Raw genomic sequence first — 11,941 nt, 5'->3', positions numbered from 1 at the left:
AGAGGCCGAAGTTCCAATTATATTAATAACTAACGAATGTTTCTTCTGACTGGCTTGAAACTTTCATTGAAGATACATTCTATAATAAGGATAATAACCCATAAGTTTAATCTGAATAGGAGCATACTTGAAATTTTACTGAAATAGAAAATACTTTCTCTGATCTGCTTCGAACTTTTACCATTGTTGGACTTTATTAAAATTAAACCAGTTAATCTACCTGAAGTCTACCTGAAGTCTACCTGGAGTCTACCTGAAGTCTACCTGGAGTCTACCTGAAGTCTACCTGGAAGGTATTCCGGGGATTAACGCTCCCGCGGATCCCGGTGGATCAAGGCCTGATCAACCAGGCTGTTACTGCTGGCCGCACATAGTTCAACGTACGAACCAGAGTTTGTAGAATACTCTGTTCTAGTTATTATCTCTCCAGTTTTCCATAACGGAGTAGTTGGAATTTGTCCTCGTTGAACATCATATTGTTTTCCGCTGCCCATTGGAAAACTCGGTTTATATCCTCTTGGAGGTTAACCGTGTCATCAATAGATGACAGTCTCATGCAGATCCTAGTATCGACTGCAAAGGATGAAACAGTACTGTGGATTACATCTCTGTCTATGTCAGATATAAGGAAGAGGAACAGGATTGGGGCGAGTACTGTGCCTTGTGGAACAGAGCTTTTCACTATGGCAGCTTCCGATTTAACTCTGTTGACCACTACTGTTTGTGTTCGATTGGTTAGAAAGTTGAAGATCCTTCACCCCATTTTGTCAGTTATTCCTTTAGCATGTAGTGATCCAGTAATTGTGTGAGGCAGGAGTGACCTGCTTTGAACCCATGTTGCCCTGGATTGTGCAATTTTTGGTCAGCGCCTCCTTCTGTGTATCAGATAATCTAGCGTTATTGAGGAGTTCAGTGATTTTTCGTCGTCTTCTGTAGAGGGAGCGTCTTTCTCTCTTCAGTTTACTCCTGCTCTTCCTCTTAGAGGAATATACCTTGAACATACTTCTGCTGCCAGAAAGTTGATCCTTTCAAGGCACTGGTTTGGATCCATGTTATTTAAGATATCATCCCAACATGTTTCATTTGAGACATCGTTTACCTGGTCCCAGTTATGTTCTTGTTGTTGAAGTTGTATTTAGTGAAGACACCTTCACAGATACCTGCATTTTGCTGATCAGGACCCCTGTGCATGTAAGTCTGGACTTCGATTAGACTGTGATCAGAATTAGTTGTTTTTGATATTGTTATGTCTCTCTCCAGGTCCTCATTATTGCGAAGATAAGGTTAAGTGTGTTTCCTACTCTTGTTGGCTCCACAATCTGCTGACTTTGGGTGTGTTTAATGCATAGATTTAGTAGCTCATGTGTGTGTGTACTCACCTATTTGTGGTTGCAGGGATCTGTGCTGCCTCCCTGGATTGTTGCTGCTGTAACATTATTTGCTACATTCTTCCATTTTGTATGCCTTAGGTTGAAGTCACCAATCAGTAAGATGTTTGGGGATGGAGCTGGAAGGCTTTCCAGACAGTAATCAATTTTCAGTAGCTGTTCCTTGAACTGTTAGGAGGTTGCATCTGGTGGCTTATATACAACCACAATGACTAGGTTTTGATTGTTAGAAATTTAACTACATCATTTGTGGTGTTCAGCATCTCCGGGCAGATGAGTGACTGACATACAGGCAACCCCTTCCCTTTGTTGCCTGTTCTTTCTGTCACATCTAAAAAGGTTGTACCAATTTATCAATATTTCGTTGTCAAAGTGATCTTTAGTGTGGGTCTTGGTGAAGGCTGCAAATATCGCATTAGACCCCTCTAGAAGTCCATTAATAAAAGGTATTTTGTTGTTTGTGGATGGCTTAAGGCCCTGTATATTAGCAAATATAAATGATGTTGTATTCTGTGTTTGTTGGGGGGATTTTGTTATTGGCATCAGCACTTGTAGTTCTGGAGGGCCATGAGAGGGGTGCACTGGCTGTGCCTCCAGGCCAACAAAGCTCCAAGGAAGTGGACCATTTTTATTTCCTTCCATTTTCTTTTTCCGTTTCCTGCCATTAAAAAATCACCTGGAGTGAGGCTGTCGTAGCTATTATTCTGTCTTGTGAGGTCTGTACCTCCTGGTCCCTTTCAAATGGTACGCAGAACAGCTGGTATTGTAACACTGCTTCTGGAGGACCGATGCGTGGCACATTTCTGAGTGAAAGAACTCACAAGAGGGAGAACGACACACTCCATAGACAGGAGGTCACTATATTTCTATGGGATGCTCAGAGTTGCATGTACCGTTTGTTTTTCCTGATATTCCATGCTTAAAGATGCCCCAAACAGAATTTGCACAATTTCACTTTTGGTTGGGTAGAAATGTTGGTAGGTGTGTTCTCAATTTCTGCAGATTCAGGGACTGCACTATAATCCTCAGTATCCAAGCCAGGGCCACCCCGTCCTGGGTTCCATCTACTTTTCCCAGAAGAAGACGAAGGAGACTCCTCCACTACATCTGTAATGTGGGCTATGGTCTTGTGCAATGATGGCTGTATACTATTTAAGGTTTTATTTGTGACTGTGGTAGGGTCCCTAGTAGACTCTGGAATGGCATTAAAGCTGGGGGCTGAGATTGAGTCAGCACTGGGGCTGGGGGCTAAGCCTGGGCCAGCACCAGCGCTGTGGACAGTAGTGCTAGGACTGGTGGATGGGTCTGGGCTAGCACTATGTGGGGAGTTAGGGTTAACTGACGTTTTTGTTTCGTGTGTTTTTTTCGGTGAGTGACTATATAGTTTCGAGTCATCTGTTGTGGTATGGGTTGTGGTATGACCATTCTGTATTTTTTGGTTCACTCCTCCTGTCTCTTTCTCCCATGTTTTATATATTTTTGGTAGACTGTCCAAGAGTTCATCTTTATTTTCTTGGCTATTTTTATCATTTATTACCCTCCTTAGTACCTTTCCGATACCTGCCCAAAGTTCTATATCTTTATTGCACAACCAGAAGCACCTTAATAATTTGAGGCCGTGTTTAGCCTTGCACAAGGGATATGATGTTTGAAAAAGCACAGGTTACATGTGATCCTGGATTTCCTTCCAAGGATTTTTTTACATGTCCTACAGGTATGTTGTACTGACATCCTGCCTGTATCCTACTTCACTCTGTATGCCACGGAAGAAAACTGATTTCCACTTTACCTTTCTCTCTACTGGTGACAGTAATATGTGAGATGTATTTATAGAAACAGAAGCTTGTGGCATGTGGGTAGTGGGTATTTTTTTTTTTTTGGGGGGGGGACTATATTATGGCTATAATATGCATTTAATTGTTTTGTTCACTGTATAACTCTTTCCAGCTTCATTCCTCTCTGATCACTCATATATATTTTAATTTACTGACTTTACTGAGTTTCTAACACTGGTCTGGACTGGATGTTGTGGTATGGGGTATATGGTGTCTTATGGTTGTGTATGGTAGGTCTGAGTGGCTCCCTGGCAGCACTGCCAGACGTATGGCTGTAGCACACCACTGCAGGATGCCACATTTTAGTTAAACCACTTCCATCATGTTTAATCACTATCTTTGTGTTGTTCCACTGACAATTTAGTCTCGGTATCCTAGTCTATTCGTTATATATGGTAACTCAAACCTTTGTGTATCAAACCATACCACGGCCGGGATTGAACCCGCGGTCAGAGAGTCTCAAAACTCCAGCCCGTCGCGTTAGCCACTAGACCAGCTAGCCACAATAAAATTCGTCCAACTAGATATATTCATATGTCAACACCAGGGTTGGTACACTCACCCTCACTCCCACACTTGTCATATGTCAACACCAGGGTTGGTACACTCACCCTCACCCCCACACTTGTCATGTCAACACCAGGGTTGGTACACTCACCCTCACTCCCACACTTGTCATATGTCAACACTTGGGTTGGTACACTCACCCTCACTCCCACACTTGTCATATGTCAACACTTGGGTTGGTACACTCACCCTCACTCCCACACTTGTCATATGTCAACACCAGGGTTGGTACACTCAACCTCACTCCCACACTTGTCATATGTCAACACCAGGGTTGGTACACTCACCCTCACTCCCACACTTGTCATATGTCAACACCAGGGTTGGTACACTCACCCTCACTCCCACACTTGTCATATGTCAACACCAGGGTTGGTACACTCACCCTCACTCCCACACTTGTCATATGTCAACACCAGGGTTGGTACACTCACCCTCACTTCCACACTTGTCATATGTCAACACCAGGGTTGGTACACTCACCCTCACTCCCACACTTGTCATATGTCAACACCAGGGTTGGTACACTCACCCTCACTCCCACACTTGTCATATGTCAACACCAGGGTTGGTACACTCACCCTCACTCCCACACTTGTCATATGTCAACACCAGGGTTGGTACACTCACCCTCACTCCCACACTTGTCATATGTCAACACCAGGGTTGGTACACTCACCCTCACTCCCACACTTGTCATGTCAACACCAGGGTTGGTACACTCACCCTCACTCCCACACTTCACTATTGTTTTTTTAATTTCCTTTTATTTTATCACTGGTATTTATCACTGTGCTGTACACTGGTTATCACAAGGATATACATTATATTTATTCAAGATACACCTATCTTTTCACTGTACTGTACTGGGATCGTTGTTTTATTATTCACACTACAGCTAGGCCTACGGTAATTTTCCCCATACACTTCTACGTAAATTTATTTCATGTTTAGTAGAGGTAACGGGAAAGACACTTCACACGGTAGGCTTATGCCTTTTCCTTGATTGTATGCTCATTTTATGTTTATTGTGATTCCCGGCACATCAATGCCACCATCACTTGTTTATTAAGAACATTAGAAAGAAGGAACACTGCAACAGGCCTACTGACCCATGTGAAGCAGGACTATCCCCCCCCCGCCCTAGAACAATGACCACCTAGTCAGGTCACTTCCACTTAAGGAAGGAGCACGGCACCAGACCTGGTAGCCCAAGCTAGTCAGATCCAACTCACACCCACCCACACCCACTCATGTATTTATCCAACCTATTTTTAAAACTACACAATATCTTAGCGTCTATGACGGTACTCGGGAGTTTGTTCCACTCATCCACAACTCTATTACCAAACCAGTGCTTTCCTATATCCTTCTTGAATCTGAATTTTTCCAACTTGAAGCCATTGCTGCGAGTCCTGTCTTGGCTGGATATTTTCAGCACGCTATTTACAGCCCCTTCATTTATTCTTTTTTTTCCATTTATACACCTCAATCATATCCCCCCTAATTCTACGCCTTTCTAGAGAGTGCAGATTCAGGGCCCTCAGTCTATCCTCATAGGGAAGATTTCTGATACATGGGATCAACTTTGTCATCCTCTTATGTACGTTTTCCAGTGTATTTATATGCATTCTGTAATATGGTGATCAGAACTGTGCAGCATAATGTAAATGAAGGCCTAACCAAGGATATATAGAGTTTAAGAACAACCTGAGGACTTCTGTTATTTGTACTTCTTGATAAGAAGCCAAGGATTCTGTTAGCATTATTGCGAACACTTATGCACTGTTGTCTTGGTTTCCCATTACTGCTATCCAGAACTCCTAAATCCTTTTTGCAATCAGTAGTATTAAAATCTACACTATTCAGTTTATAAGTGACATGGTTATTGTCCTGTCCAACATTTAGCACTTTGCATTTGTCTATATTGAACTGCATCTGCCACTTCTCCGTCCACTGCATCAGTCTATTCAAATCATCCTGGAGTGCTCTGATGTCCTCAATAGAATGAATTGGACGGCCTATATTGGTGTCATCAGCAAATTTGCTTATGTCGCTATTTATTCCCTCATCTATATCGTTTATGTAAATTGTGAACAACAACGGGCCCAACACTGACCCCTGAGGAACACCGCTTGTGACGTGCCCCCATTCTGATTTCTCCCCATTTATGCAAACTCTTTGCTGCCTATTTGTCAGCCATGCCTCTACCCTGGAAAAAATTTCTCCTCTTATTCCGTGTGCCTTAAGTTTCCTCAAAAGTCTCTGGTGTGGAACTCTATCGAAAGTCTTACTGAAGTCCATATACACAATATCATATTCATTACCATGATCTACCTCCTCAAACACATTAGCGAAAAAAGTTAGTACATTCGTAAGACAGGAACGCCCCTTTGTTAAAATTCATTTATCAATTAATGCCTATCAAGATGTCTACGAATTGCCTCGGCAATTATTGATTCCATAAATTTTCCCACTGTGGAGGTAAGGCTTATTGGTCTATAGATCGAAGGCAGGAACCTGTCACCTGCCTTGTAAATAGGTATTACATTTGCCATTTTCCACTTATCAGGCACTATGCCAGTTTGTAGTGATATGATGAAAAGATTAGCCAAAGGCATGCTAAGTTCCTCTTTACATTCCTTTAACACCCTTGCAAACAGTTCATCAGGGCCTGGGGATTTGCTAGGTTTTAATTTCTCTATTTGTCTGAGGACCATGTCACTAGTTACTGCAATCGTGCATAGTTTATTATCGTCCTGTTCTACATAATTTATTATTTATGGAATTTCGCTAGTATCTTCCTGTGTGAAAATTTCACACATATCCCTATCACTCTCAGTGATCTGACCTGAGCTACTCTTAAGTGGGCCTATCTTGTCTCTAATCTTACTTCTGTATACCTAAACGAACCCTTTTTGGGTTAATCTTCAAATCCCTTGCGACCTTAGCCTCATAATCCCTTTTTCTTTTCTTATTCCTTTTTTTATTTTTCTCTTTAATTGAATATATTGATTTCTTAACTGCCAATCCCTTCTTTTGATACGCCTATATATACCTCTCTTTTGACCTATGAGATGTTTTAATCTATTGTTCATCCATTTGGGATCATTTTTGTTAGATCTAATTTCCCTACTCGGAACAAAAGTTGATTGAGCAGCTAGAACTATGCTCTGAAAAATGTCCTATTGGCAACCAAGATCACCTACATGACTCATAGTCAAATCATCCCAATTTAGCCCACCCAGGTAATTTTTCAGTTCCAGGAAACCAGCCAATCTAAGTCTGGGACAGGGACTTAAATACAGTTTACTGGGTAATTCCATAATATATTGAAACTAAATGATTTGTGATCACTTTCCCCAAGCTCATCATTAACCTGAAGATTATTAATTAGTGAATCTTTGTTAGCAGATTGTTTCCTATAGTTGGTTCTGTCACAAACTGTTTTAAAAAGCAGTCCTGAACTGTATCAAGAAAGTCACTAGACTCAAGATTTCCTGTCAAATTGTTCCAATCAATTTGTCTAAAGTTAAAATCCCCCATTAACACAACATTTTCATATCTGGACGCCTTATGAATTTCGTCCCATAGCAGCTTACTGCACTCCCTATGATAGTTTGGGGGCCTATATATCACACGCAAAATTAATTTTTCATACCCCTCGAGAAACTGTAGCCAAACATATTCTGTGTCCGATGTTTCTGTTCTTATATTATGTCTAACACAGCAATTTAAATTATCTCTGACATACATCGCCACTCCACCACCCTTCCTGTTGACCCTATTAGTGTGGAATAATTTATAACCCTTTATGCTGCATTCAGAAGGCCTTTCTCTATCCATCAAGTTGAACCAGGTCTCAGTTATACCAATAATATCTATATTACCTACACTTGCGAGTAATCTTAGCTCATCTTATTTCTTAGACTCCTACTATTTGTATAGTAAACCTTAAGGGAGCTAGTCACTCGTTGCCCTCTACTATCTCTCTTTGTTTTTTGATCAGTTGCTTTGTCTTTATTAGGAACTTTATTTTGAATATTGTCTTTTAAACATATCCCTGAGGTATCCGGGTAATAACTGCTGTTTTTAACTCTAACACTGCAGCATGATTGTTTCCCACAAACACCCATACCTCTATAATCTATCAGTTTAAAGTACTAGACAAGTCATCAATGACTCCCTCAATCGAATTGGCTAATGCATCCACTCCAGCCTCAGAGAGATGAAGCCCATCCCATGCATACATATCATGTTAGCCATAGAATTTGTCCCAGTTATCAATGAATGCGATTGCAAGTTCCTTGCAGTACCTGTCTAGCCAGCAATTTATACCAATTGTCCTAGACATCCATTCATTGTCCACTCCCTTTCTAGGCAAGATGCTACATATGACTGTGATCCCTCCCTTAGACCTGACTACTTCTATGGCTGACCTGTACTTATCCAGCAGCTCCTGTCTCCTGCCCTTCCCATTGTCATTTCCACCAGCACTGAGACAGATAATAGGCTTGTTCCCATTACCTGACATAATATTACCCAACCTGCTATATCACCAACACCAGCTCCTGGGAGGCACACTTTCTGTCTGACTTTTCTATCTCTGTTACAAAAAGCACGGTCCATATATCTTACCTGAGAGTCTCCCACAATCAGAATATTCTTACCTTGATTAGCAGGAGAGTCAGAGGTACCTTTAACCTCACTAACCACTGAAGTACACTCGTCTTGGAGAATAGAGAATCGATTTCCTACCTTCACATTTTCTTTATTAACCCTCCTTATCTTCCTTCTTCCTGAACTGTGAACCACTTGCCACTTAAGGCGGCTGCCACTCTCACTGGTGGTAAGCATTTCCTCCTTACCAGCACCAACTATCTCACACTCACTCCCAAACAGCGTAAACACCCGTCCATCAGACTACCTCATAGGTACCTACACAAATGCGCTATTCCTAGCTCCAACCAACTCCATAGAAGTTACGCTCATCATAAACACCCTTAAAAACAAGGCAGGAGACATAAACAACTTGCCTGCTTTTATGTACGAAAAAGCTTCTCAAGTATTGTCATCAATTATTGCAACGCTCTTTAACAAGTCCATTGAATCAGCTACCTTCCCAACAATCCTCAAAATTGCGAGGGTCACTCCGATCCACAAAGGAGGTGACCAAGCTGACTTGAATAACTATAGACCAATATCTAACTTACCACTGCTCTCTAAAATCTTTGAAAAATTAATTCATAGACGGATCTATTCCTACCTCGTCTCACACAACATATTAAACCCTTGTCAGTTTGGATTCAGGAATAATAAAAGCACGAATGATGCCATCATATACATGCTAGAAATAATATATACCGCACTCGAAAAGAAAAAAGTCCTGCTGGGCATTTTCATTGATTTACGTAAAGCTTTCGATACAGTCGACCATGAACTGCTGTACTCCAAATTAACGCACTATGGTATCAGAGGCCACTCCCTCAACTACCTAAAATCATACCTTAGTAACAGAACTCTGTGTATGCAAATGATGCAAATTCTTCCACCCAACCAATCACAGTAGGAGTCCCACAAGGAAGCATCCTTGGACCACTCCTCTTTCTCATCTACATCAATGATCTACCGAATGCATCACAGCTACTCAAACCCATATTATTTGCATATGACACTACATATGTCTTTTCCCACCCAAACTCAGTCATACTAGCAAACACAGTCAATGCCGAATTGCAGAAAATATTTGTCTGGATGATGACTAATAAACTTACCCTGAATACTGATAAAACCTATTTCATTCAGTTTGGAAACAAAGCTGTAAATGATCCGATTAACATAACGCTAAATGGATCATCAGTCACAAGACTCACAGAGGGAAAATTGCAAGGTATCCACCTTGACAGTAGCCTTAAGTTCCGGACATGCATACAACAAATCACCAAGAAAATCTCCAAGACTGTAGGCATACTATCAAAGATAAGGTACTATGTTCCACAATCAGCTCTCCTGGCACTGTACCATTCACTCATATACCCTATCTTACATATGGAATTTGTGCATGGGGATCAACAACATCCAATCACCTAAAACCCCTCATAACCCAGCAAAAGGCAGCAGTAAGAATGATAACGTATTCCCACTCCCGCCAGCATACTCCACTAATTTTCAAAAATCTGAATCTGCTCATCATTAAGAACATCCATACTTATTCATGTGCCTACTACATACACAGAACAATACACGCAAATATAAACCCTCCACTCAAACTTCTCCTCACCAACTTAAACAGGACACATGACCACAACACAAGGCACAGATCTCTTGTTGATATACCTCGTGTCCATATCACACTGTGTAAAAACTCTATGCACATAAAGGGCTCTAAAATATGGAATTAATTACCAGAAGATATTAAAGTAACTCAGTCTGAAAATCAATTTAAGACTCTACTCAAAAGCCACTTAATCACCCTAGACTAAATGTTAAACACTCAGTACACACTTACTTATGTACTCCCACATCATAACTGAAACAATCACTTTGAACCTTCTATCCATTGTTGACAGGAATATAATTGAACCATTGTTTTCACAAAAACATTTTAGACTATATGAATATATCCTTTGTCTTATACAAATTTAATTCACTTATAATTAATAATCTACTGTTCAACTATGAAATAATTAATATCCTACTGTACAATTATGATATAATCCTTAGTGTTAAGTAGTCTGTAAGCCAATAATGTTAAGTTGGCCCATAATGCCTAGGCATAATAGAGGCTCTCTTTGTATTGCAACCCACTATTGTATATATAAAATCTCAATGTACTGTTTGCAAAGACATAAAATGAATAAATAATTAAATAAATAAATAAATAAATAAAATAAATATTATCATGTATCTCTCTTGCCAGCGTTCCAGAGAATACAAATTAAGGGCCTTCAACCGTTCGCGGTAATTTAGGTGCCTTATCGTCCTTATGTGTACTGTGGAAGTTCTTTATATACTTTCCAGTTCAGCAATTTCGCCAGCCTTGAAGGTGGCAGTTAGTGTATAGCAGTATTCCAGCCTAGAGAACACAAGCACTTTGAAGAGAATCATCATGGGCTTGGCGTCCCTAGTTCTGAAGGTTCTCATTATCCATCCTACATTTTTCCTAGCAGATTCGGTGGATACATTGTTGTAGTCTTTGAAGACTAGGTCCTTCACATTAGTTTTTTTGCTCTATTGTATGGTTTAAATTTGTCGTATACCCTGATATAGTTTTAATTTCTTCAAGTTTTCCATATCTGAGTAGTTAAAATTTCTCTTCATTCAACTTCATATTGTTTTGAGTGGCCCATTTGACGATTTGGTTGATGTCCGCTTGGAGTCTTGTGGTGTTTTCGTTGAACGTCACTGTCATGGCAATCCGGGTGTCATCTACAAAGGAAGACATGGACCTATGGCTTACATCTCTGTCTATGTCAGATATGAGGATGAGGAATATAATGGGAGCGAGTACTGCGAGTACTGCGAGTACTGTTAGTCTTCAAATATAGCCTTCTTGGCCAAAGACTGTTTGTTAACCTTCTTTCTGTAGGATGACCAAAACTCAAGTAAAATCCGTGTTTTTAATAACAATAAAACTTACGGGATCTTCATTTTCCTATGAACTATAAACTAATTAAGATAGAACAATAAAATTACTTAACATTTTCCTTTACACATAAAGGATACAATTACATATACAGAGCAATTGTTACGACACAAGAGTTTACTGGGAAGATATATTTCCCAGTTAGGCAATCAATATATGGTATGAAGTAACTGATACTTGCTATCAATGCTATCAATGTCTTCACAGAGACATTAAATTTAAATTATCCAGACAGAAAGATTTATCGATAATCCCGTGCAAGGGATATGTATATGCACAGAGAACTCTTAGAAATCAGAGATCAGTCTAGGTGTGAGAGTGCTACTCAGAGTGTGTGTTGTGAACCAACTCTGAGTGAGTGTTGTGAACCAACTCTGAGTGTGTGGTGTGAAGCTGCTCTGAGTGTGTGTTGTGAAGCTGCTCTGAGTGTGTGTTGTGAAGCTGCTCTGGGTGACAGCTGTCGGAGCTGCCAAGAGCATCCACACGGCTGGAACTAGAATGGTTGG

Source organism: Cherax quadricarinatus, chromosome 8 (genome assembly GCF_038502225.1).
Source record: "Cherax quadricarinatus isolate ZL_2023a chromosome 8, ASM3850222v1, whole genome shotgun sequence".
Lineage (NCBI taxonomy): Eukaryota > Metazoa > Arthropoda > Malacostraca > Decapoda > Parastacidae > Cherax > Cherax quadricarinatus.
Note: the sequence above shows the minus strand (reverse complement) of the source record.